This window comes from Lepidothrix coronata, unplaced genomic scaffold, assembly GCF_001604755.1.
Source record: "Lepidothrix coronata isolate B3197 unplaced genomic scaffold, Lepidothrix_coronata-1.0 Scaffold102, whole genome shotgun sequence".
Classification (NCBI taxonomy): domain Eukaryota; kingdom Metazoa; phylum Chordata; class Aves; order Passeriformes; family Pipridae; genus Lepidothrix; species Lepidothrix coronata.
The window spans coordinates 2443327-2466739 of record NW_016690282.1 but is presented as its reverse complement, the minus strand read 5'-3'; the positions used below and the strand labels follow the sequence as shown (position 1 = coordinate 2466739).

The 23413-nt window shown below is 40.7% G+C and overlaps 1 protein-coding gene across 3 annotated transcripts in view; it reads right to left on the bottom strand.

Moving 5' to 3' along the window:
• LARGE1 (LARGE xylosyl- and glucuronyltransferase 1) overlaps positions 1-22427 on the bottom strand; it is a 282849-nt gene extending 260422 nt beyond the window's left edge. For 2 of the 3 annotated variants that reach the window (XM_017823441.1, XM_017823442.1), the window contains exons 1-2: positions 22081-22427; positions 20068-20154 (exon numbers count right to left, since the gene is read on the bottom strand). The gene's annotated coding sequence lies outside the window, so the exon portion shown is untranslated. The remainder of the gene's footprint in view (positions 1-20067; positions 20155-22080) is intronic. The other variant, XM_017823440.1, reaches the window with a different exon arrangement.
• Positions 22428-23413: the final 986 nt, after the last annotated feature.

The following is a 23413-nucleotide window of genomic DNA, read 5'->3' as shown; positions in this document are numbered from 1 at the left end:
TGATCCTTGTGGGTCCCTTCCAACTCAGTATATTCTGTGATTCTCTGAAAATTTACAAAAGGGAGCTATTGAATGGAGCAAAGCCTTGTCTGCCAGATTTTCTGGCTTGCTTACTATGGATGGTCAAGAGTTCAGAAACAGTTGGACTGATTACAAAGATCAAGACAAAGGGAACAAAGAAGAATGTAAATTTCTCTAAAAGGAAAGTAATTAAGTTTTTTTTTATTTTTCTAATGAAATCAGCAACAGCTTCCAAAGCAAATTCCAAGAAAATAATAGCACCCATAGAAGTAGATTGTTTCTGTGTCTGAAAAATAACAAGTCAGTCTTATCAAATGTAGCACTCATTTTCCAAATATTAAGTTTCTAAGATTTTTTTTCTGTTATTGGCACAGGCTGCCTTCTGGGAAAATATCAGAACATCTTTTAGCTAATAAACTAGTAAGAAACAACCACTATAGTGATAGAAATTTTGAGAAATGGTAAGTCATATATTCTATATAGAAAAATTATTGTAAAATACAAGAAATCATGGAAAGGGAAGGTGGTATTTATATACAAAGTGTCTAAATAAATTTGGTTTACCCACTAACACTCATTCTCTCATAGATTCCACTCACATGCTTAAGCCTCCATTTTCACAAGTACCAAGATATTGTGCCCAAGTAGTCTGCACAAAGAGGACAAGAGGTTGTAGCTGTCAAGTCCATACCATGCCTCTGGAGTTCCCCTTCACTTACAAGCCAGCTTTCAGACAGCCTTTTTTATACCACTTAGGCATCATCAACTGTTAAAAGTCTCCAAGTCTTGCTAAATTCAATTTCCAAAAATCTTGGGCCACTTGCAACCCACTCTGTTTTTTTTCCTCACTTGGAATATATGTTGTTTTCCTTATGACTTAACAAAAAGAGGAATGGCATACAAAACCTTTTTCCACCTTCCTTTATCTAGGTTGGGGGTCTTCTGCTGACAAGCCATCTGTGGCGTGGCTTTATCAAAGCACAGGTATTTTGGTCTTGCAAACCACATCTCTCAATTGTACCACTGGGAATGGTGGTTTTTTGTTATTGACACAGGCCATACTTCTAACTGCTTTGCTTTGTCCTGCTGTTTCTTCTGGTGCTTAACATACACGAGCATTACCACTCACACCACATCCATAAAATCTTGGTATTTCTTTTACAAATCTACATTTCTACACTGTCAGTGGTCAAGCATGTTTAAGGATGCTGTTAGCTATCACTTTCTTGACATGCACTGATATCAGTCTTGACAAAGGCATCTCAGGTTTTAACAATCCTGAAATCATCATAAAGGCAATCTAGCCGTGATTTTAAAATAATATAATTTTAAGTGTAAGATGGCAGTAACCACTTCGCTCTGCCCTCCAGTTTCCACTGGGTATAAATACATGTGCCAACTGTTGCTTCTCCCCTGCAGCAGTCCTGGTATTTTGAGTAAATTAGTATGGATAGTTTATCCAAGATGAAAAAACTTCACTTATCTAAGCAGGATCATAAAATTTACTCAGCCTACAATTTGATAGCGCCAGGTATCAACTTTATGAAATTTATATTATCAGTAGTTGAAAAATTCACAATTAACTAAATGTATCCTTTCTTTTGTATTTTATAAGAATCCTTTAGAAGTTCCCACTCACGAACACAAGGAATATTTGCACACTCAATATTCAGACCAGCTGCCACCCCAGCAGACCGCCTTCCTTTAAGCTATGGTGCTTATTAACTTGGGTCTAATATCCACTTGCAAGGGAATCTACAGTCATGAATTATCCTCCACTTCTAATATCAACTTGAAATAGAATCCATGAGATGAAGGCAGCACATTAGTCATGAACTTTTACCAATACACTAGGGAGTAGAACTTTGAACTTGTGGCTAATTACTGATTGGGATTCTGGTTCTGCATGTAAAAATCACTATTACTTCAGCATGGACAGCGACAACTCCAATTAATAGACAGAAAACAATTCTTGGCAAGAGAAAGCAAAACATGGCCAAACATGCTAATGTAGCAGTCTGTTCTTGAATTCATAAGTCTGGACTGAGTAATTATTTGGTAAGCTTGTATCAGGTGAAAAAAAGAAGGGGAAAAAATACAGTATTTACAGCTAATGAGGATCTAAACTTCTTTTAAAATTAGGCTATTAGAATTAAGCAACTAACCTACCCCCCTCCATTCCTCATTCTGTAAGTTAGTGAACCATCTCTCATAACAAGTGATACATGGAATGGCTCTAGCAGACAACGTATGAAGACAAAATACATATGAATATTAATTTTGGCTTTGTCCAGGAGTTATTCCCTTTATGAAACAAACTTATTCCTTCATTGGCCCTCTGAAGTTTTAAACACAAAACATAAACCAGCTCAATGTTTTTCATTCACGTGCAGATGAAAGTAAATACAAATTTTTATAACATGAACAATGCAATTATTTAGATCATACAGAGATCAGTTTTGGAAAAAAAAAATCTCCATTAGAGGGTATCACCCACTGCCATTCCTAGAAAAAAAAAGACTTCCAAATAATAGCAAAAGTCATGTGAGTACTTGGAAGATGGACAGGAAGATGGACTTGAATAATAAACCATCCCATGAAAAACTCAAGAAGGAACTTGTGTAGTTTTTAATCCACTACATTTTAAAGTTTTTAACAGTGCTAGGAAATAGTTAATGGCATCAGTGGATCTAAAGAGAATTTCACACGAATGTGCCTCAGTGCAGTTTTACCTACTAATAAATCTCTTGAGAGTCAAGGATTACTAGTAGTGATCTTCTGAAACTGATGCTGACTGTGATCTGTGCTTCAGTGGTGAATTTAAGGGACAGCTGAAAGCTGATCACACACTCCCCAGATGTCAGCTGGGGGTGGCTCTAGTCAGATGCCTACCCCAAAACCAGAACATTTAAGTCTGAGATGTTTTGGGATTTAGCCAGTCTTGTAGCTTTCCGTCTTTCTCCTCCTCCCCCCATTTATCTCATGCCCCTATAAAGATTACTCAGGCAACCATATAGATGAAATGACCAATTATCATAAAATCTCCCTGAAAACTGATGTGAAATTATGAAGGATCTTCTATTATAACCAGAAAAGGACCTGTGTTGCAACTGAATGTTGCCTATGCAGGAAAGTAACAGTAGACTTTGTAGTTATCAAGGGAGCAGAATGTCCAAGTTCAGTTATTGATTTTTACTTTGTTCAGAAAAATATCAGGCTATTTGCTCAGTTAGAAAAGAAAGAGCTTAACCTTACAGGGAAAAAGAATTTGCTTATTTCCAGAGAAAGGACACGTTAGTTTAAATCTCAATAAAGGCATTTTAAGAACTCTTATTGAAACATCACCTGTGCTTTTCCTTCAATTGTAATTCATCAGGTGGGACAACAGCAAGTCTTGGGACAGCCAAAAAGCAAAGGAATTTTAGAAGTGCAGGGGGGAAGATGAATTCCAAGTAGCATATAGAGTTTAATCTTGCTATAGAAGTTAATTTGAAACTTTTAGCTGGCTCCCATTCTCTGAACATCTGTTGGATATAGTTACCTTTTGTTTTGTTGAGAAATGTGAAGTCTTTTCTTATTCCAACTGACCTACTTTATTCAAAGAGCTACTAATAAAATGTGTTACTATATTCTTAAGCTTCTTTGAAAAACTGTATCATTTGTGCCATTCAATATGTGCTACTACTAACCTCAGTATAAGTATAGCTACCCATCCATTCTTTTGAGTTTCCTTAGTTTTTCATTTGATTCGTGCTCTTTAAATATTTTCTCAAGGTCAGTTGGGCAGTTGTGCACTGGATTTTCTGAATGATCTGTGCTTTTAGTCCATACTGATCAATTGGTTTCCTACGGGAATACCCTGGGAAAAAATCAGGAAACACAACTGATAATACAAGATAAAACTATCAGTGGGTCAAACCATGAAATGCACTCACTTTTTTTGACTCAAAATCTTAAAAATAAAGATTAAAATCTCAGCATTAGATATAGTTTAACCATTATTTATGGACTCTTAGTTCCTGTAGTAAGGAATAGCTGTTGGAATTCTACAGTCTGAATCATGACACTAGATAATCAGATTGATTCCTCTGGCATTAGCAAACATCTCATTATTAAAAAAAAAAGGAAAAATGAAAAGACTAAAAAATGCAGAGCAAAATTTTTACACCCCATGCTCCTGAAAAACAAAACAAAACAAAAATATCAGGCATGTCCCCTATTATATCTCAACAGGATATCCATCTGGAAAGTCTTTCCTTCCAGATGCTTTCCCCTACTATTCATTGTCCTGCTAATCTCTGCAACTACCCCTAGGGGGAAAACAAAACACTACACAATTTACTGTCAGGCTGTCTTTTTGAAGGATGGACAATACAAAGGGAAATAGATCCTGGACAACAGTCAGTTTCAGTATTAAAACTGTAGAAGCAGAAAAACAGAAATGGACCAGTTTGAAATAACACTGAATGCAAAAACTGTATCAAAATAAATGAATAAAAACATCTTACAGGAACACAACAGTAAAGTGCATTTGCAAAGAATAAAAATCCTAAATTAATGAGGAAGCCTACCTATTTCTTCCACTCAAATAATCAATCACATTAATGTGTTCAAACCTTCAGACAACTTTTTTTTTTTTAACATAGAAGTATGAAGTCAATTAAACCAAACCACTACTACAGTATTTTAGAGAAGTCCAAAAAATGTTCTCCTCAGGCTTCAGTAGGATGAACACGTTTCTTCTTATTAGTAATCACCTGTGCCCTAAAGAATCTCGTAAGCCTGTCAATGAAGCAAGGGAGAGGCATTTTATTAAGTTACAGGGGGTTGGGGCAGATTTGTAAATCAAGCCCTTTAAATCTGAAAGTGACATCTCCTAGCCAGTCACAGGAATTCTTGGGCTTTGAGTAGATAAGCTGTCTATTTGGAGCACTTTTTTTGGAGCTATGTGGCTGGAAGCTCTACTGCCTGTAGTGATTGAAACACACTGAATGGGGTGTTCTGGTGCAGAGAGAACCTCCTCAAGAAGTTAACAAAGTACTCACAATAAAGAGATCTGTCAGGCAGCTGACAAAGGATGAGTTTTATTGCCATCAATTACTTTTGTCTAGTTGGTTTTAAGTGTGATTGAATTTACAGACCACCTCTTTTCAACCTCAAGGTGCAACAGTGCAAGTGAGCGAAGAGTTGATTCAAAATACAGAGTAGTAACATACTTCTGGCATATTGATGCAAAGGGACACTCACTGAAGAACAAAAAAAAAGTGTTTAGTTTTAAACAGCTGCCATTCTCTTACTGTTTTTCTCATCTATGCTATAAATTGTAGCATTAGTTGCAAAAGATTTCGGGTGTTTTCAGAACATGCTATTTCGTTTTTTCCACGTATTACCTAAAAAACCTCCTTACACCAGCAGAGTAATAACAAGTAAAATCATTGCAGCAAGTTCACATAAAAAAATAAAAAGTAGTGGTTTACACACCTCTTATCCTCCCAAGTTGAAAGCACCACATACACATGTATTCCAAATAGTAAAGCAATACATGTATCCTGCACACTTAGAAAACTACTCTTAAGTTACTATGAATTTCTGCCTATCATTGATCTTTCCTCCAGATACAGAAAATATTTCAGTCATCATTTCTACCTGCAAATATAAAAAGTATGACATTTTAAAAACAAAGCCATTTGCACAACACAGTCATAACCTTCAACTGGAAAACATCCTCCTTTACAAGGCATTCAGATAACTCAAAAGACAGAACATATATTCATGAAACTTCATAAAAAGAAAACTATCTTCTAACTTCTATGAAGAATATAGGCCAAAATCCCCTGCACTGTTTTTTAAGTTATAAGTATCAGTTATAAATTAAGAGATGCTGTATTTCAGTAGAGCTAAAGAAGACAAGTTCCTTTGCTGTAGTAACATTTACTACAGAAATATTTTTATTTGCCCTAGCATCACTCTCTATTGCACAAGTATCTATCTAGTAAGACAGAACTACTTGCATTTCTCACCACTGTTATTTTGTCTCCTAGGTTTTTCAAAGATCTCTGTTCATAAAGTGTTTGTCAAAATGCACTCACACATATCACGAGGCAAAGAGGAGATGAGAGACAGATGCTTCTGCATGTTAGTGGGCGGGATGGGAAAGAAGCTGGGGAAGCAGCTTTGCATCCAATCCATTATAGCTATTTTCCTTTTAACCATCTAACAGCAAGTCACAAATTCACCCTAAACACATCAAATCCTCTGAACTTATGAAATGATGCATTATTGAAGTCACAGCAGGGAAGCCAACTCAGTTTAGAGGACATAAAAGACTAACACTAGGACAACCTTTTTCATTACAAGGTTAAGGATAAAAAAACAAAGGCAATGTTTTAATGTGGTGAGAAGATGCACAGTCACAGAAGAAGCAAGTTAAAAGCACTATTTGTATTTCTATCTAGAATAAATTCCTGTCCAGAAAAACTTCTCTTAGATAAGGTTTTCCACCTCAGAAGTAGAAAAACAGATCAGCAACAGCTTAATCTCTTAGTTTCCTGCTCCAACATGCTACCTGTCTTCCACATACCCTCTCTTCAGCTACTCAAGTGCACATCTCTTGGAATAAGCTAGTTGTCTAAGATCTGAAACTCACTTCCATCCTTTATAGATTCTATTACTGCAACATTTACTTCTGTAAAACTGAGGCTGCAGTAAAGTCAGAAAGTTAAAGAATTTTTTTCAATTTTTTCCACTGATTTAGATTACAATATAGGCCTTTACTGGTTGCAGCGTTTGTCCAAAGTACACAAAGTTTTATCAACCAATATTCACATAAGCCAACTACAGATATGCACACTGCAGGTACAGTACATGTGTATCTTACTAGAGTTCCAATATATCAAAGCACAAAAATGGAAGACATTTCTATACAGTATCACCATGGGACAGAACTAAGTGAGCAGAAAGTCCTTATCTACCTCCATCTAAGCTGTTGAAGGTGAAATCAGAGGTGAAATGCATATGGCAAGGATGACTAAACCCATTAATGGTCCAAAATTATTTGGTTTATTACATGAATACAAGAGACTACAATCATACTGAGCAGGCTATTATCAAATCTCTTCAGTGACAAAGCTTTCTGTCCAACAGGACAAATAAAAGCAAGTGCATAAAACACAAGAACACCTGGCTTAAGACCATTATCCCAGAGGATTACAGAATGGTTTTTGCATCTTTCCTCTTTGCTTTTAGTATCTCCTTCTTTGTTTTGATATTGTGGCTATTATTACCAGTGCTATCTGAAGACTAGAGTCCCCCGTAGTTATGAATGGCAAACAAAAAAACCCTCTCACTCATTAATAGAGAATCTAGGGTAAGCTTTAAAGGTACATTCAGTAACCTTAATATAAAAATGTGGTTTTAATGAGTCCTGCCAGTCTTGTCCAACTGTGCAATGCTTTAATTATGGAGCACTATGCTCAGCATTATGGACTATGGTTGCCAGGCTCCATCAAAGACCCATGTTTCTTGTTGTGCTAAGCATGGTGCAAATATTTAATGAAGAAATTACGCTTGTTAAAGGTGCTCACACAATCCAAAGGTACGATTAAGGAAAACAAGTGGCTAAAACAGGGAAATATAGCTGAAGAGTAAACAGGGCAAATACTGCAATCAGCAGTCACTATACACTTGGGGATGCAACAAGGGAGTAATTGCTCTCAAATAAGACCACACTTTCACTGACAATATTCAGAATATTCATTACAGGCTACAGTGTGTAAACTTCTCACAGTCTACGTCAAAAGGAAGACTAGAGTTAAGGAAAATTGCTCAAATTATTCAGCATACAAATTCAGATTTTACCCTGGACTCCAGATACAATGAGAAATCATTGCTCTGTGCAACTCTAAGCAGACAATTAAAAGATTTCACCAAGTAGTTCACAAATCTTATACAGGTCATCATGTCACCTCACCCCCATTGAAATTACATACCTCACTACAGACACACACACTTCTCAATTTCAAAGTACTCTTTCCAGAATATATAAATAACAACATCCCCAAAACCCTATCTTACAATCAACCTTTCTTTTTTTCCAGTAAGAAACTGCAAACTTTTGGTCTCGAGGTAACTCCTCTTTCCTAGAGACATATACACACATTTGATCCAAAATGTGGACCAAAACTTGACTAGTATAAACATGAAGCACTAAAGTGAAAGGTGGGGTCCAAAAACTAGAAGCAAAACCATGAGAGAGCCAGTGAGGGGGTGGAGGAGAAATGCGAACATGCTGTTCTAGTCTACTAATATAAAAAAACTTGAATACTGTTTATAGACCAGAATGCTCTTCTTCCTCACTGCCAAGCCACTGTTCTCCTAATGATGAGAAAGAAAGAAATTGGTTTGAAATCTTCAGTCCTAAATTTCTGCTTCAAAACTATGGTACTTTTCAGCAAGGCAGTTGCTGACTATAGTAAAAAGCTTAGTAAAGCTGAGCAGTAATTAAGAGATCTCATTTACAACACAATTTCACATTTGTACAGGGGGAAATGTGCTTCTTATGACATGACATTTCCCATAAAAGACATGGAGATATAATACCATCTAAGCCTTTCATTTGTCCTATGAAGTAAACCATCACTTCCTGTGGCAAGAAAATATGCACTTTTTCCTGGTTCCGGCCAGGACAGGGTTAATCTTTGCAGTAGCCACCTGAGGGCATGGGTAGGACCCAGGGGTTATTCTGTATCGCCTCACCTCATTTTGCAGGGATGGGGGAAAGGGTCCCTTCCAGGGCGTGGAGCGGTCGGGTATTGTCGGGGGTTTTCTGCATAGTGCACAATCACAGGTGAATCGTTTGCCTCTCTCTTGTACACTCTGTCATTACCATTGTTGCTGTTATTGTTCAGTTTTCTTATTTCATTGCTGTTTCCAGTAAATTGTTCTTATCTCAACCCACGTTCTTCACCTTTTCTACCTCCAGTTCTTCTCTCCATCCTGCTGCAAGGGGGAGGGAAAGTGGGAAGTGAGCGAGTGGCACGAGGTTTGGAGTCTTTCAGTGGGAAGACTAAATTGAGGAATACCATTCCTAAACCACGACACCACTTGAATAAAGAGAACTACTGAAGGCAAAACTTAAGAGATAATGAATACCACTCAGAGCCACAGAAAACAGTTCTTGGAACTTTTTGGGATCATATATTCCAGTCCTATTCCAAAAATCAAATCGACAGCCACCATGCCATGACATTCCTCCATAGTCGGAGCAAGCCTCGATGGCTTTGCAATATGCCTAATACAATTTCCTAAGCTGTATTTACAGAAAGTAGACCTGTATCAGTTTATACTTTATTTAAAATCAGTGGTTTCTGTCTGTGAACCCCTGAATGTTGTACAGATGCACATGCAGATAAAAATAACATGTATAAGTCTGCATGTCCTAGTCAATCAAGAAGAATTAAAAACTGTCTACAGATCATCATTCATTCTAAATAATTTCATAGGAGTTAATGACCTCAAAGATGAGAATTTTGACTATGTAACATTCCATACTGATTTTCACCTCAAAGGAAGATATTTCTAATAGATCTAGAGCATTCACTAATCTTCAGTTTAATATATATATATATAAACATGAGACAGACAGTTAGACATGTCAGTGTTCTAATTCGGTTCTTGCAGAACTTTTTCCTCCCATCTGTAGATTCACAACGGCAACAAATTTTGCATTAACTGTGCCAAGTCTGGTTAGAAAAGCTCTCCTTTATTTGAATATTTTGTGTTTTTAAAGAAACAAGTATCTATGGATCCAAGACTTCAGTCTACCTGTTAGCTACAGACATGCAGCGAGAGGAAAAAAAAAAGCCCTACTAAGTATGACAGCACCTTGGACATTCAGTGGTGCTTAGAGAGATGAATTAAATGCACTGAGCCCATCCCAATCCGCATTCTGATGTAACAATCTCAGATACACTTCTATGCCAGCCCTTAGCAAAGCAGCTTCTAGAATACAGATCTTTGCCTGCGTCAAAAAGATACTTCTGAGCCATAGAATTAGAGCAAAAGCTCTCATATCTATATCTGTAAGCTCAAAATTCTTAAAATCACTGTATCCTCTCCAGTTTTCACACCAAGTATAAGCCATGACAAGAACATTTTGAATGAAAATTAGTTCTAAATGAAAGCAAGAATACTTAGCACCTTTCTCATGCATTTCAGCTTTCAAAAACACTTTGCAAATATTAATGCACCAAGATATAAAAGAACCATTGTTTCAGTGAAAGGAAACGAGAGGAGAGGAAGCAGAATTTGGTAGTAAAATGGACAGGTGGCTGGCTGATATTTCAGTTTTGTACACTGTGGTTTCATTTATCATCTTAGTGGCACATCAAAACAGGTTCTGCAGTACTGGAATAGCAATACTACATTACTGTGTATTGAGACATCCTGGTAGACCCGTTTTACTTTCAACACTAACACTTTTCCAACTGAAATTCCTGTTACTTTTCTTAAATTAAAACTGCAACATCTTTTTTTTTTATTCTATACCATCATAAGAAAAGCTTTTATATTCTTATTGAGAATAAAGTGTTTTTCCTTTGCAGCTCCCATTACTGCCTTTACAAAGGCTCATATGCTCAGCAGAGTCAAGATGCTAGATACAAAGGTGTAATTTGTTTAAGTTTGCCCACTGCATGCTCTCTGAATTCCATTGTCTTTTTTTAGGGTGCTTTGCGGCTCTTTAGCCACAGCTAACAGGAAAGACTTACGCAAAAAGATTCATTGCAAAGCATTATTTGCTACATTCATATTCATATTAACATAGATCAATGTTGGGATGTCTTCTGAGAACTCCATGCTATCCAGAAACATCACTATATGCATGCCAGTATTCCCTCACAGAAAACACTGATAGCTGATGGGTGGTGAGCTTATCTCAAAGCACAGGACTGACATATTCTCATCTATATTGGTTAGCACCTCACTCCACTATTAGCAGCACTGATTTCAGCAAGACAGTTCATAAGAAAAGTAAAGCAAGAACGGCAAAGTTTTTCACTTTGGTATTTAATGTTCAGCTCATTAAGGGCCCAGCTTGAAGCCCTGTGAACCTGGCAGAAACATTCCCACTTGAGTTTCGAGTAGGGCTTTGAAAAATTAGGGGCTTGAACTTGATATTGAGAAAGAAACAGAAGCTAGTTAAGAGCAAAGGGTACAGGTCTCATGTCCTCCCGCTGTTAAGCCTAGTTTAACAAACTTGATTACTAGTGGAAATTTGCACAGGGTTACCTCAGTCAACTCAGATAAAATTTCCAGCAGAAAAAGCATGGAACTTGGCTTCCAAGTCAACATTTGACAGGAATATCTAACTGAAAACATCCAAGGGTATCATATAATAATCTCCTTGGCTAAAAGCAATGAGGATTCAAAAATGGAGCTGAGACAACCTGAACAATTAGAGTTATTTGTCACTAAAAAGACTGAAGTCAACACTACAAACAGATCCCAAAAGCGCTTCTCACTCTTAATAGTGTTATCTCTGACCTGCTGAAAACCAAGGCTCAATCCACTAAAACTTCACCAGAAATTCCAGTCTGTTCTGATTAATCAAAGATACTAAGTCTTAAAAATTATATCTGTACCTGACTCAAAACAGACCACATAGAACAAGTTTTGGGTGATCAAAAAAGTTTTATCACAAACTCAGAGATGCATGGTGAATATAGGTAAAGAAAAAGACACAAAAACCCCAGGAAACTTATCTTTCTTGCTACCTGCGATAAATGACTCAGTTTCTGCCATGTTAGATGCATTTCATCTTTATAAATTACCATCACGTGGCAGGTGCAGTGGGATCTGTCTCAATCCTGCTACAGATTTTTGTTTAGATAGTACAAAAAAATGGTGCTAAATACTGTTGTAAGATTTTATTTTAGCACTTTCAAATTGAATATAAAAATATACTTAAAACAGCACACTAATTAAAAAAAATCCAGCCTAACAGAGAAAACCAGTTGTGTCCCAGTGATTTTTTTTCAGAACTGTCCCATGTTGCTCCTCCCAGTAGACCACAACAGGAGGAATATAGATTTTATTTTTTTCCAAAAGATATTTTAACAAAGCCACCAATAAGTAAGCGTGTATTACTCAAATGAAAAATTATTGTGATTAAAAGTACAGTCTGAGAAGAAATTTTAAAAGGGGGAAAGTACAAAGTATCAGTTTTCAAAACTTAAGCACACTCTTACTTCTGTATATTGTAAGCTCTTTTGGGCAGTAATGGTTTCTTGCATTGGGAATTTCTGACACCCCAGCTACGTTGTTTGACAGTATGAAGAATGACTACCCATTGATGTAACTTGGCTAGTAGAAGCTGCCACAGTAGTCACAGTTGTATTAGCAAAACCAGTGCTTTTATCTGAATTGCTTCCATCATTTGTGGAATTTATTTTTGCATGAATAAACATAAATATTATAAACACAAGAAACTAGAGATCTGTGAAGTTTTGTGGTTATAATCTTGTTGGGATGAACAGAGACACAGTGCGATGGCTTGCATGACTAGAGTGCTGCAAAGAAGGGATACAGGCTCTTCGGGAAGGACATGTTGGAAAGAAGAAGGTGGAGACACTCTTTATGGGAGAGACATTGGAATGCACAGAGCCTTGCCTGGGAATGGATGATGAACTAAGTGAAAGCTTATGGGTAAGGACTGAAGAGAGACCAGTTTGGGTGACACTGTAGTGAGCATCTGCTGTAGGCCACCTGGCCAGGAAAAAAACAAGTGTATGAGGCCCTCTACAGACAGGTAGCAGCAACCTCACATTCACAGGCCCTGGTCCTCATGGGAGACTTAAACCACTCTGGTTATCTGCAGGAAGGACAACAGACCCATGGCTAAGCATCCAGAGCTTAAATCACTGATAACAAATTCCTGATTCAAGTGATAGAGGAGCCAACAATGAGATGTTCTGTGCTGGACCTTATACTTACAAACAAGGAAGGACTCCTCGGGGATTTGAATGTCAAAGGCAGCCTGCAGTGACCAGGGTGGCATTCAGGATCACAAGAGGAGGAAGAAGGGCAAAAAACAAGATCACAGTCCTGCCATTCAGGATAAAAGACCTGGGTCTTTCTGGGGACCTGCTTGAAAACAGTCTCATGCAGAGAAAGCTGGTGCTCAAGGATCACCTCCTCCAAGCTCAAGAACCGTCCATTCCAAAGAGCAGGGAGTCATGCAAAAATGCCAGGAGGCCAGTAAAGATGAAAAAGGAGATTCTGGAAAAACTCAAACACAGAAAGTATACAAAAGGACTGTATACAAGAGGAAGCAGGAACGGGTAGACTGGAAGGAGTACAGAGACAGTGTCTGAGCATGCAAAAATGCAGTCAGGAAAGCAAGAGCCCACCTCGAGCTAAAACTTGTGAAAGAAGTCAAGAATAAGTATCTGAAGGGAGGGTAATAAAAATGGTGGAGCCAGATCCTTTTCAGTGGTGTTCAGTGACAGGAAAAGGGGCAGTGGGCACAAACAAATACAGGAAGTTCCCTCTGAACATCAGGAAACACTTTTTTACTGTAAGGGTGACTGAGCCCTGACACACATCACCTTAGAGAGGTTGTGGAGTCTTTATCCTTGGAGATATTCAGAAGCCATCTAGATGTAGCCCTAGGCAACTTGAAAAAAATCAAACTCGGGTATTTCTTAATATACCAGCGTCCAACTGCGTGACAGGTGAAACTGAGGAACAAATCCCGAACACGTAAAATAAAATACGCTGCAAAATTAAATTATTTCAAAGAATTCTTGACACTAACTTCAGGTCCAGAAATTTTTATTGCTGATGTGTAGTACAATATTTTTTAGACTGAGAACAGAAAGGGAAGAAACTCACCTATCAAAAATTTTAAGAGCTTTAGGACAAAAAGAAGGACATCTGAAAAATTTGTTCTGTATCACACTGCATCACCTTCAGATACCTGTTGAATATGGATTTACCTTAGTGCTGTTTCTCTCATTCTCTCCACCTCTTCAAAATCCTCTTAACAAATTTGCCCAGTAACATGGCAGTAGCCTTCCATTCAGAAAAATGCTGTGTCTGCCCCTGCTTATCATGAGTCAAAACTGATATAAAATGATGCAATCAATAAATGCATTTTTAACCCAGTGAGCACATGTCAATAATTGAGTGGAAACTGGTTTCCTTACTGTTCATTTATGGTGATCTCTAAATGGCAGTGGCCTGTGCCAGTTATCCTCTCCAGGTTGTTAGCACTACCTGACCATAGACAAACTCCATGTATTTAAAGAACAATAACCTACAACCTTTAAATATCAAGATATATTAATCTGCTCCTTCAAGTATTTTCCTACTGCCTTCTTGAAATATTGTACTATTTTCTATTTTTTAGAAGTAAAACACACTCCTTTCTTCCCTTGATCACAGCACTGCCTCTAAATCAACAAAGAGTATCTGTAAATTCCACTATGATTAGTTTATTTTGTCAATTATCCATTTGTCAATTAACTTTTGTTTAGTTGGTTTTAGATGCACATATATTCTGTATATTTACATAAAGATAATTGTTATATGCTGAGTATCGTCAGGGACTTGGATTTATCATCTAAGCTACAACTATATTAAGCAACAGTTCCTGCTTAAGACAGTGGTGTTTCCATTTGTTTAAGGCACGGGACAGTGACTCTTTCAGGAAACCAGGGTTCTGCTCCTTGCTTTTTGACTAACCACTTGGGCAACTTTGCTATGGATTTACTTCCACAACATGTCTAAGAATAGAAAATTAGCAAAGTTATTCTACATATGAAAAATACTGTCATCAGTTTCGGTTCCTTACATACTAATGGAACAGTATTACTATTTTTGCTCATCTTAATGAAGAAAAAATGTTTAGGAACATCTTTTTTCTCAACTCGTTCACCAACTGTGCACAGTTACTCACATTGCAACTGTAACACAAATCAATATCTTAGCTTACTAAAATGTTTCCACTATACCATGCACTTCTGTATACCTCAGGTGCCAGGCGTGAGCACTGGCGTCAGAGTAGTGACAACTGGTAGCACGAACAGGTTGAAATTTTACATCCAACTTCCCCAGCAGAGCACGCAAAAGCAAGGGGCAAGAGTCTGGATAGCAACAGTAGAGATGTGACTTGCAAAATTGATAACCAGATTGCAAGGCAGTACATGCATGGTTCTCCACTGTCCAAACCAGCTTGAAAGCACCTGATTTTGACCACGGAGGAATGACTTCATATGGAAAGGAGGTGTTCCAATGATGAAGGACCTGCATCACTAATGAGAACACTGTGACTCTGAAGGACCCCAGACGTTTGTTAGAAGCAGCTATTTTAATCTAGCAGACCTTAGGCTGTACTAGCATTGCAGGGAGAACAAGAGAAAAGGGAGGCAGATTGCAACGTTTGGAAGCAAATGCAGTAACTTGGGCCACTGTGCCTATACTCTCTTCTTCACACCTGAGAGCTGAGAGCAACCATGGAAGGATGTGAATTTATTCTCATACACATTGCTTCTTTCTCAAAGTAATCAAAACTGCAAGGTGATTGCTGGACAATGCGCTGAAGACAGCTGCATCTCAAACTTCTCAGCTTGTACATTTTATGGTTGCTTTCTCACGTAATAGTACAGACCAAATTATTGCTTTGGTTGCATTTTGGAAAGTAGTCTGAAATTTAACAACATCAAATATAAGTGTTTCCCTCTTACCTGCCCGTCACCAGACGGTTTGGCTTAGCCACTAGCAGATCCTCTATTCCAATAGACTCGATATCAGTAGTGATTTTTTCCCCTTCTGTCTCCATTTGTAGCATCCTCCATTTTGACAACATAAATCTCAGTGAGGAAGAAGACATCCCGAACTAAATGCTTCTATCATTCCTTTAAACTGATCATTTTTGCTTTGTGGAAGTAAGTGTCAACACGCAACTCTCCTAGTACTAAATATTGTTTACAACATCATCACCTACTGATTTCAACTGATTTTCCACTACTTGGAAGAGCCATCGAAGAGGAACAGATTTCTCATAAATGTAGTCATTAAAGAGTTCTGCAAGATCAAGGATATAAGTTATAAGTTATAATAAGTTATAATGTATTCCAATAATAGAAAATGTCCACCCTTACAGGGACTTCATTCTTCAATGTTCCAATTCTCTACGTCAGTAAAACAGCATCTAATTGTACAGTATACTTAAGACTGAAGAATCCAAAAAGACAGACAATTGCACCCTTTTAAAGGGGTAGGAACCACCTTTACCTTATTTAAGAATTCCCAAGCATGTCAGTCAATATTTTATCTTGGAAGATTTGTCTTACATCAGTGAGAGCCTCCATGCTTAAATCTGAGTCACACTCTAGAACCAGTCTTAGAATTGAATAAAGGGTGAGACTACAGAAATACAGAACAACTTCTGCTTCAAAAGCCTCAGGGTTAACGTCAGTTCATCTTATATAAAAATACCAGGAAGCTTATACTCCCTTCTGTTAAACAATGAAAGCTAATATTCTTAAGAACAACATGATCTAAAGAACATATATTTGGGTATTTAATAATGCTAGAATGATTGGTTTTCATTTCTTATTTCTATGCAGTGGCATACACCCTTCTAGTACCTTCAGCCTGAAAAATATTGAATTAAGCAGATTCACACATTGAAGTCCAGTAATTTTTAAACATGAAGTTCCATTTGAAGTATTGATTAGCAGCAGCATTAATTGAAGACAGAAGGGAAAACAATCACCAAGGGAATTTAGTATTGAGGTACAGGGCCACAGCAGGGGAGTCACAGAGAGAAGGAAAGTGAAACCTAGCCAGAAGCAGCTGGGTTGAGAAGCCTCAATATCAGCTGAAAACTTAATCTCATTTGAATAATTCACAATTCTTCTTGCTCATCCCATTTCACCACTCAGTAACACTTTATATTCCACAATGAGAAACATTCCTTTCTCCAAAGAGACAAATTCATTTCCAAGTCCATCTAGAAATCATGAGCAAAGTGTTTCATATTTAAAATAAATAAATAAATAAAATACCACAATTCCTTCCCTTCATTTCTCAACCCTTTCTCTCCTCTTCCTCTTTGTTTCCTCCTAAAACAAAATCCTTCATTCTTCTCTGTATTTAAATGAAGATTTCTCAGTAACAATAATGTCCAGTTTTCTTCTGGTCCTAAGTCTTAGCTGTCAAATGCCTACCAGGAGATAGAAATCTAAAAGCTAATAGTACAACCAAAATGTTGGCCCTCTGTATGTAAATATTACATTCTGGGATAAACTTTAGAGGAAATATTGAGAGGTGCAAATGAAAGTGACAACTCAACTTCTCTGGAAGTTCTAAGCAGAAGAAACTTTCTTGTCGGGAAGCTGCTTAAAAAGATTATTATTTTTTTGGCGGAACATAAGTTTTCTTGTAAAATTCAATGCCAGAATGTGAAAACAGGTTTAAGCTGATATGGGCGTCATCCTTCTGATTTTAGAAAGCTGTGGTTCTGGTGTTACCACTGATATTGCGGTTTTGCCAAACGATAGCAGATCGGAAATTTTTATGATTTCTATAATTTTCATAGATTCCTGCAAAAATGGTAAAGCAAGACACTGTTAGATGTTACTCTTGACAAGCTGCCCCTCAGGCAGCATGGATAGTCTGGGTCATCATGTGCAACTATTCCCTGAGGATAAAAAATTGGTATAGACATGGAGTAACAGAAATGACTCATCAATACTCAAAAATGCATGGGAGAAGAGTAGAGTGGTGATGACACCCATCTCCTCATAGAACTCACTAGTGAAGAGGTCAGAGGCATAAGGACAGGGAACTGCAGCCTTGAAAAACAACCTATTTTTATTATTTTCAAGCATAGCTATCTTATGTGGAGGTTAGTGAGGAAGGCTGCATTCTGCCTACATGGTTGGAGACTTCCAGCTTCCTCCACTATAAGGGTTACATGATTCATATGGCTTTTTGCAACACTATCGGATAGACAGTGCTGGGGTTCTTCTTGACATTTAAGTGTAGCTTCTGCCTGGTTAACTCCATTGTTGTGGAAATAGTAGCTATATCCAAGAAAGAAATTGATGTGGATTACTACAGTAAACATTATCAGACCTGGTCTGATCTGCAAATTAAAACAGGTAATCGAACTATTTTACACAGTTTGCTTCTAATTCTGACACAGATGGCACTTAAACAAGGATTCCAGCCTTGGCAGATTTCTTCAAAGTCAGTGCCAAGGCCAGGATAATCCTTTCTAGCAATTTTCTCCTTGATTTTTGAGCAACCAACTTCTGTATAACATAGAATTTGTTATCTGCTGTTCCCCTTCTACAGCCATGCATTGAACAAGCTTTGACAGGACACAAGACAGACCTTCAAATACTGAGCCAAGTGACACTAAAAGAGTCATGAATCCCTACTAGGTACAAAGCTCATTTCTTAACCCTTATCTTCAGGTGGGTGTATCACAAGGAAAAGAAAAATTAGTGATCCAATGAAAAAGAGAAACAAAAAGGAAAAGTAAAAATACCTTCCTTGAGGTACTTCTGACTCTCCAGCTCTTAAATTATGCCAAGTGTGGGATAATGTACAATGACTGTTTTTTAAAGCCAGCATTAATGAACAATGGTTGCTTTTTAAAGCTAGCATTCACTACAAAGAGGAAGATGAGCCAAACCCAGAAAACAGACCAAAAATAGTGCACATGGACATGTGTGTATGTTTCCTTACACAAAATCACTTTTCAGAAAGTTCTTTAGCCACAGCATTAGGCAAATAACCAATAGAGTCAACTCTGAAGAGAATGAAGACAAGCTTGCATTGGCCACTATGTTCTCTTCTCACACAAATCATAATGTTATCAGCACAGACAGGTTATAGGAGAAAGAGACACACCAGAAATCTCATAGCCTTAAAACGGATATTTTGTTAATTTATTGTAATGCAGATGATGAAAGGTCTTCAAAGCTGACAAGAGCTCATTAACATGGGCTTTCACACAAGACAGGAAAAAAAGGCACATGTTAAAAAAAAAAAATTGCATTTCTGGATCTAGACAAGCACTCCCATCGAGATTGTTAGGAGCTTGCATGTAGGTCGAGTTTAGCATATAGTGCAAAGACTTTGTAGTCAGATTATGAATTTTACCTATTATTTGCCCTTATAAACACGGGGGAAAAAAAAACCTTGAGTTTTGTTGGTTTTGTGTTTACATGTGTTTGGGCTTTTTTAGATTGCTCTTATAAGAGCATCTATTAAAAAAAAATAAATAAATGAGACAGAAGATAAAAGAACAGTATCCCAGTAAGGATCTATTGACAACTGATTGTTTATCCCAGGTAAAAACAAAAACCACATACTTGAGCAAGAAATAGTCTCCCAAGAGTTTGGAGAATTGTTCTTTCAAAATCATTATTTTTAACACTACTTCAGTTCCACAAGTTAAGTGCACATGGGAGATGCCTAGTTTTACTAGTTTTCTAAAATAATTCATTCAGAAGGAATACTACTTTTACTAATATTGGAGTCCTACACACTGAAATTTCAGATCAAACGTCTGACAACAGACATGCAGTCATTCATCACAGTTCTGCACTTTGGCTTTCTGAGGACTGTACTTTGGAATTCCTGTAGATTGAATAGCTGGCACAGAGAATTCAACATATAAGTAACACTATTTTCAGTGCTCCTTCAAAGAAAACCGGTACATATTTCTCCAGACCTGAGAAAACTTACAATCTTTTTATGTCATCTAAACAAAGAAGAAAAAAAGTTGTCATGCGTATTTTGGATATTAAAAAAAAAAAAAGTATCTTGCTACATACTGCCATTCAAATACCTCCAAGCTATGCTTTCCTCACCAGCAACTGACAAGGGGGGATGTACTTTGAACAGGAAAGATGCTGCACACTACATAAAAATTGTGAGAACTAAACATCAACAGGACAGAGGAAAAGAATCAGCTACCACAGCAGGCAAGTAAAAGCCAAAAAAAAAAAAAAATCAAAACCAACCTACCAATCCAATTATCCATCAGAGACTCTGCAGTTACTGCGGCTTTTACATGACTTGCAGCCTTTCTGATCAAGGGCCGTCACAGGACACCTAAGCAGTAAGAATTTCACATTTCAAACTTGGAATACTTATCAGCAATTTGCAGTTTTCAAGAAGACTGGGGATACTTGTTCCACATTTCTCCATTTTAAAAAACTGACACACAGTGAAGACATTTGGGGTAAGGGTTTTTTGTTAAATTGTCCTGTTCTTATAAGTAAACTAACCTTGATAACCTATCTCCATCTGCAGGAGGGAGCAGAATGACTTTGTTAAAGATCCCCCCTGCCCTTAACTCATCACCTGAAGTTATACATACAATTTCTCCTCTAAGCTTATAGTATAATGATGGAGATCTAGAAGGTTAGAAAAAAAAATTAATCTCATCGGTCTTATTAGAACAGTCTGTGCATTTTCACCACTGAATGAGGGGGAAAATCCCACCCACACTAGTGCCCCTAGTGTGCCTTCGCAGTTGGCAGTCTGAAGAGTAAGTAGCAAATCACTACCCTGTCTTTCTGTGTGAGGCTACATTTTGGGGTTTTTATTCCACAGCAGAAGGCATAACCCTTTAAGGAAACTGCAGGGAAACTAGGCAACCTTTCAATCCATTTATCAAATTTCCTGCTGTTTCTATTTCTGAACAAGCTTAAAAAATTATTTTGTACAAAGAAAATTAATCTATATCCAGAAGATATAGACCTGTTGGCAATTGCCAGGTCTGGTGTTAACACAGTACTTTGTTTAGCCTGGTGCCTTTCTGTTCCTTCCAGCACTGATATTGTGTAAAAAAACCCTAATAATGTTTAAAAAACATTTGATTTATTGTCATTTTCATCCTGGCATCCATACCTTCCAGAAGACATAAACAACAGTCAGTGCTGTGAAAATGTTTCCTGTAGTCATGTTAAGAGTCCTATAAAAAACATGTACAATACATACAGAAAAATGTAAGACCTTATAACAACTGTTCAGATGCCTCCATTGGCTAATTTTCAGTTTTAAAAAAACGCACGTTGGAAAAAAAGTAGGCTTAACTTGCTGTTTAGCAGTACCCCTGTTCTAAGTTGAACAAAGCAGGACACTGTACTTAGGTGAAAACCCAAATAAATATCGCTTATCTGATGCTCTGCAAAGAACAAAATTTACTTGCTTTCTAAAACTAAAACTGGGCACAGCAGAAAAGCTAGGAATCTCTCCAAAAAGTGTTACATAAGGCATTGTCAAACTTCACGTCACCTCCACAGGGCCGCAAGTTGCTATTTTCCCCCCATCCCCCGGTGCGCAGGGATTAATGATCTAAATGACACAGTTCTTGTACAGGAGGTGATAGCAGAAGCCTTCCCAAAGGGGAGCTTCCTGGGCAGAAGGCTTGCTGGGGACGCTGGCGGGGGATGGGGAAGCCACCCTGCTCGCCTCGGCGTCCCAGCCAAACTCCAGCTCTGCCCCGCGGGTCCCGTTCCGCCGGGCCGGCTCCCGGAGCAGGCTCGCCGCGGGCAGAGCGCTCACACCCCACGTCGCGACTCCCTCCCACCCGCCCGGCAGCGGACACCAGCCCCGGGCTCTCCCGGACGCCGGAGCGCAGCCCGCCTTCCTTACCCGGACCCGCTGCCCCCCGGCTGGAGCCCCCAGGAGCGGGAGCACATCCCGGCCGAGGAGAGCGGCGTGCGGCGCGGGGCCAGCGAGCGGACTGGCGAGGGGAGCGGGGTCCGAGCCGGGCGGGGTAACCTCCCTCGGCAGGGGGACGTGCCCCTTTGTGCCGGGAAGCGACACGCGCGCCTCCGCCCGAGCATCTCTTCAACTCCGGATCTGATGGGGATTAAAATCCAGGAGATAAAGCTGCCAGCCTGGCCCTCTGGACTTGGGTGCCCTCTCCCCTTCACGGGCTGCTGGAAGGGAGACACTCATCGATTGTTCCTTGCCCTCCCCCGCCCCTCGCCTCTAAAAGCAGCACAAGCTCAACGAGAAGGCTCTTACCTTCCCCGGGTGGCTCCCGGGCCGCCGGGACGGGCGCTCAGCGCCCGCTGCTCCGCGCAGGCAAGCGGTCCTTCCCCCTCCTCCGCTCCAGGCGGGCAGCTCCAGCTCCGTGCCCGCAACCCCGCGCTCCGGAGGTGTCAGCCAGCGGGCCACAGCCGGGGCGGCACTGGCGGCTCCACTCTCCGCGGGACGAGGAGCTGCTGACGGTGGAGGGAGGAGGAGGGCGGTGGGGAGGTCCCGACTCTTCCCGGGATGCGCCGCCGAGGTGGCCGCCTCCTCCGCCGCCCAGCTCAGCTCTCTCCGGGGCCTGCCCGCTCCGCGCTGTCCCGAGGTGCAGCCCGGCCCCGTCCGCCTGTCCGTCCCGCTCGCCTTCCCCCGCCCCTTTCGCCGGCGGCGAACCGCGCGGCGCACAGGCCCCGCCGGCGGCCAGGAGGACCCGTGGGCGACGGGGGATTCCGGCCCAGCCTCCTGTCCTCTCCCCGGGGCCTGGTGCACAGTCTCCGCGGGGAAAGGAGGCCCTGCCCCGGCCTGGCGAGCAGCTCTGGGAAGGTCACCGGCACCGTGGAGCCGAGCACGGAGGCTCCCTCCGGCACCGCCGCGGTCGTTGCTACTGCTGCCGGCCCGACATCAGCGACCGCTGGGTGCCGCGCTCCGCCCGGGCTCGCTCCGTGCCCGTGCCTGGCGGCCGCCTCCGACTCTGAGTGCCAGGCTGCCCCCTTCCCCTTCCTTCCTTCCTTGCCTCCCGCCCCTTCCCCGCTGCCAGCCTTCCCCCGCCGGCTCCCTCCGGCGCCCGGTGCCAGGCTGCCCCCTGCGGGTCTCGGGGCCGCGGCTACACGCCCGGCGGGGCCGAGGAGGAGCCGGGCGCGGGGGCGGCCGCCGCTGCCGGTCCGCGAGTGCCGGGAGCCGTGTGCCCGCTGCCGCCGCGCTGCCCCGGGCTGGCTCAGCGGCGGCTGCAGCGACTGTGTGTCTGTGTCATGTCTGTGCCTGGGCGGGCGGAGGCGCGGGGCCGAGGCGGGGCCATCCCGCTCACACGCCGCCCAGCGACAGGCGCACAGCGCCCAACCAGCGGCGGCCGCCGGCGCGCACCGCCCGCCCGCGCCGCGGGGCGCCCCGGGCCGCTACACCTGGGCAGGGCGGAGGGGGCCGGGACGGGCTGCCCGCGCCCCTGCGCTCTCACAGCCGTCCCGCCGGGGGGGCTGCTGGGGCACAGCCGGCCCCGCACGGGGACCGCGCCCCGCCCCCGCCGCTCCCCGCCCGCCCAGCGGTCCCGAGCACCGGCCTGGCGCGGGGAAGTGCGGGGCGGCCCGGCCCGGCCCCCGCCTCGGGCGCTGGT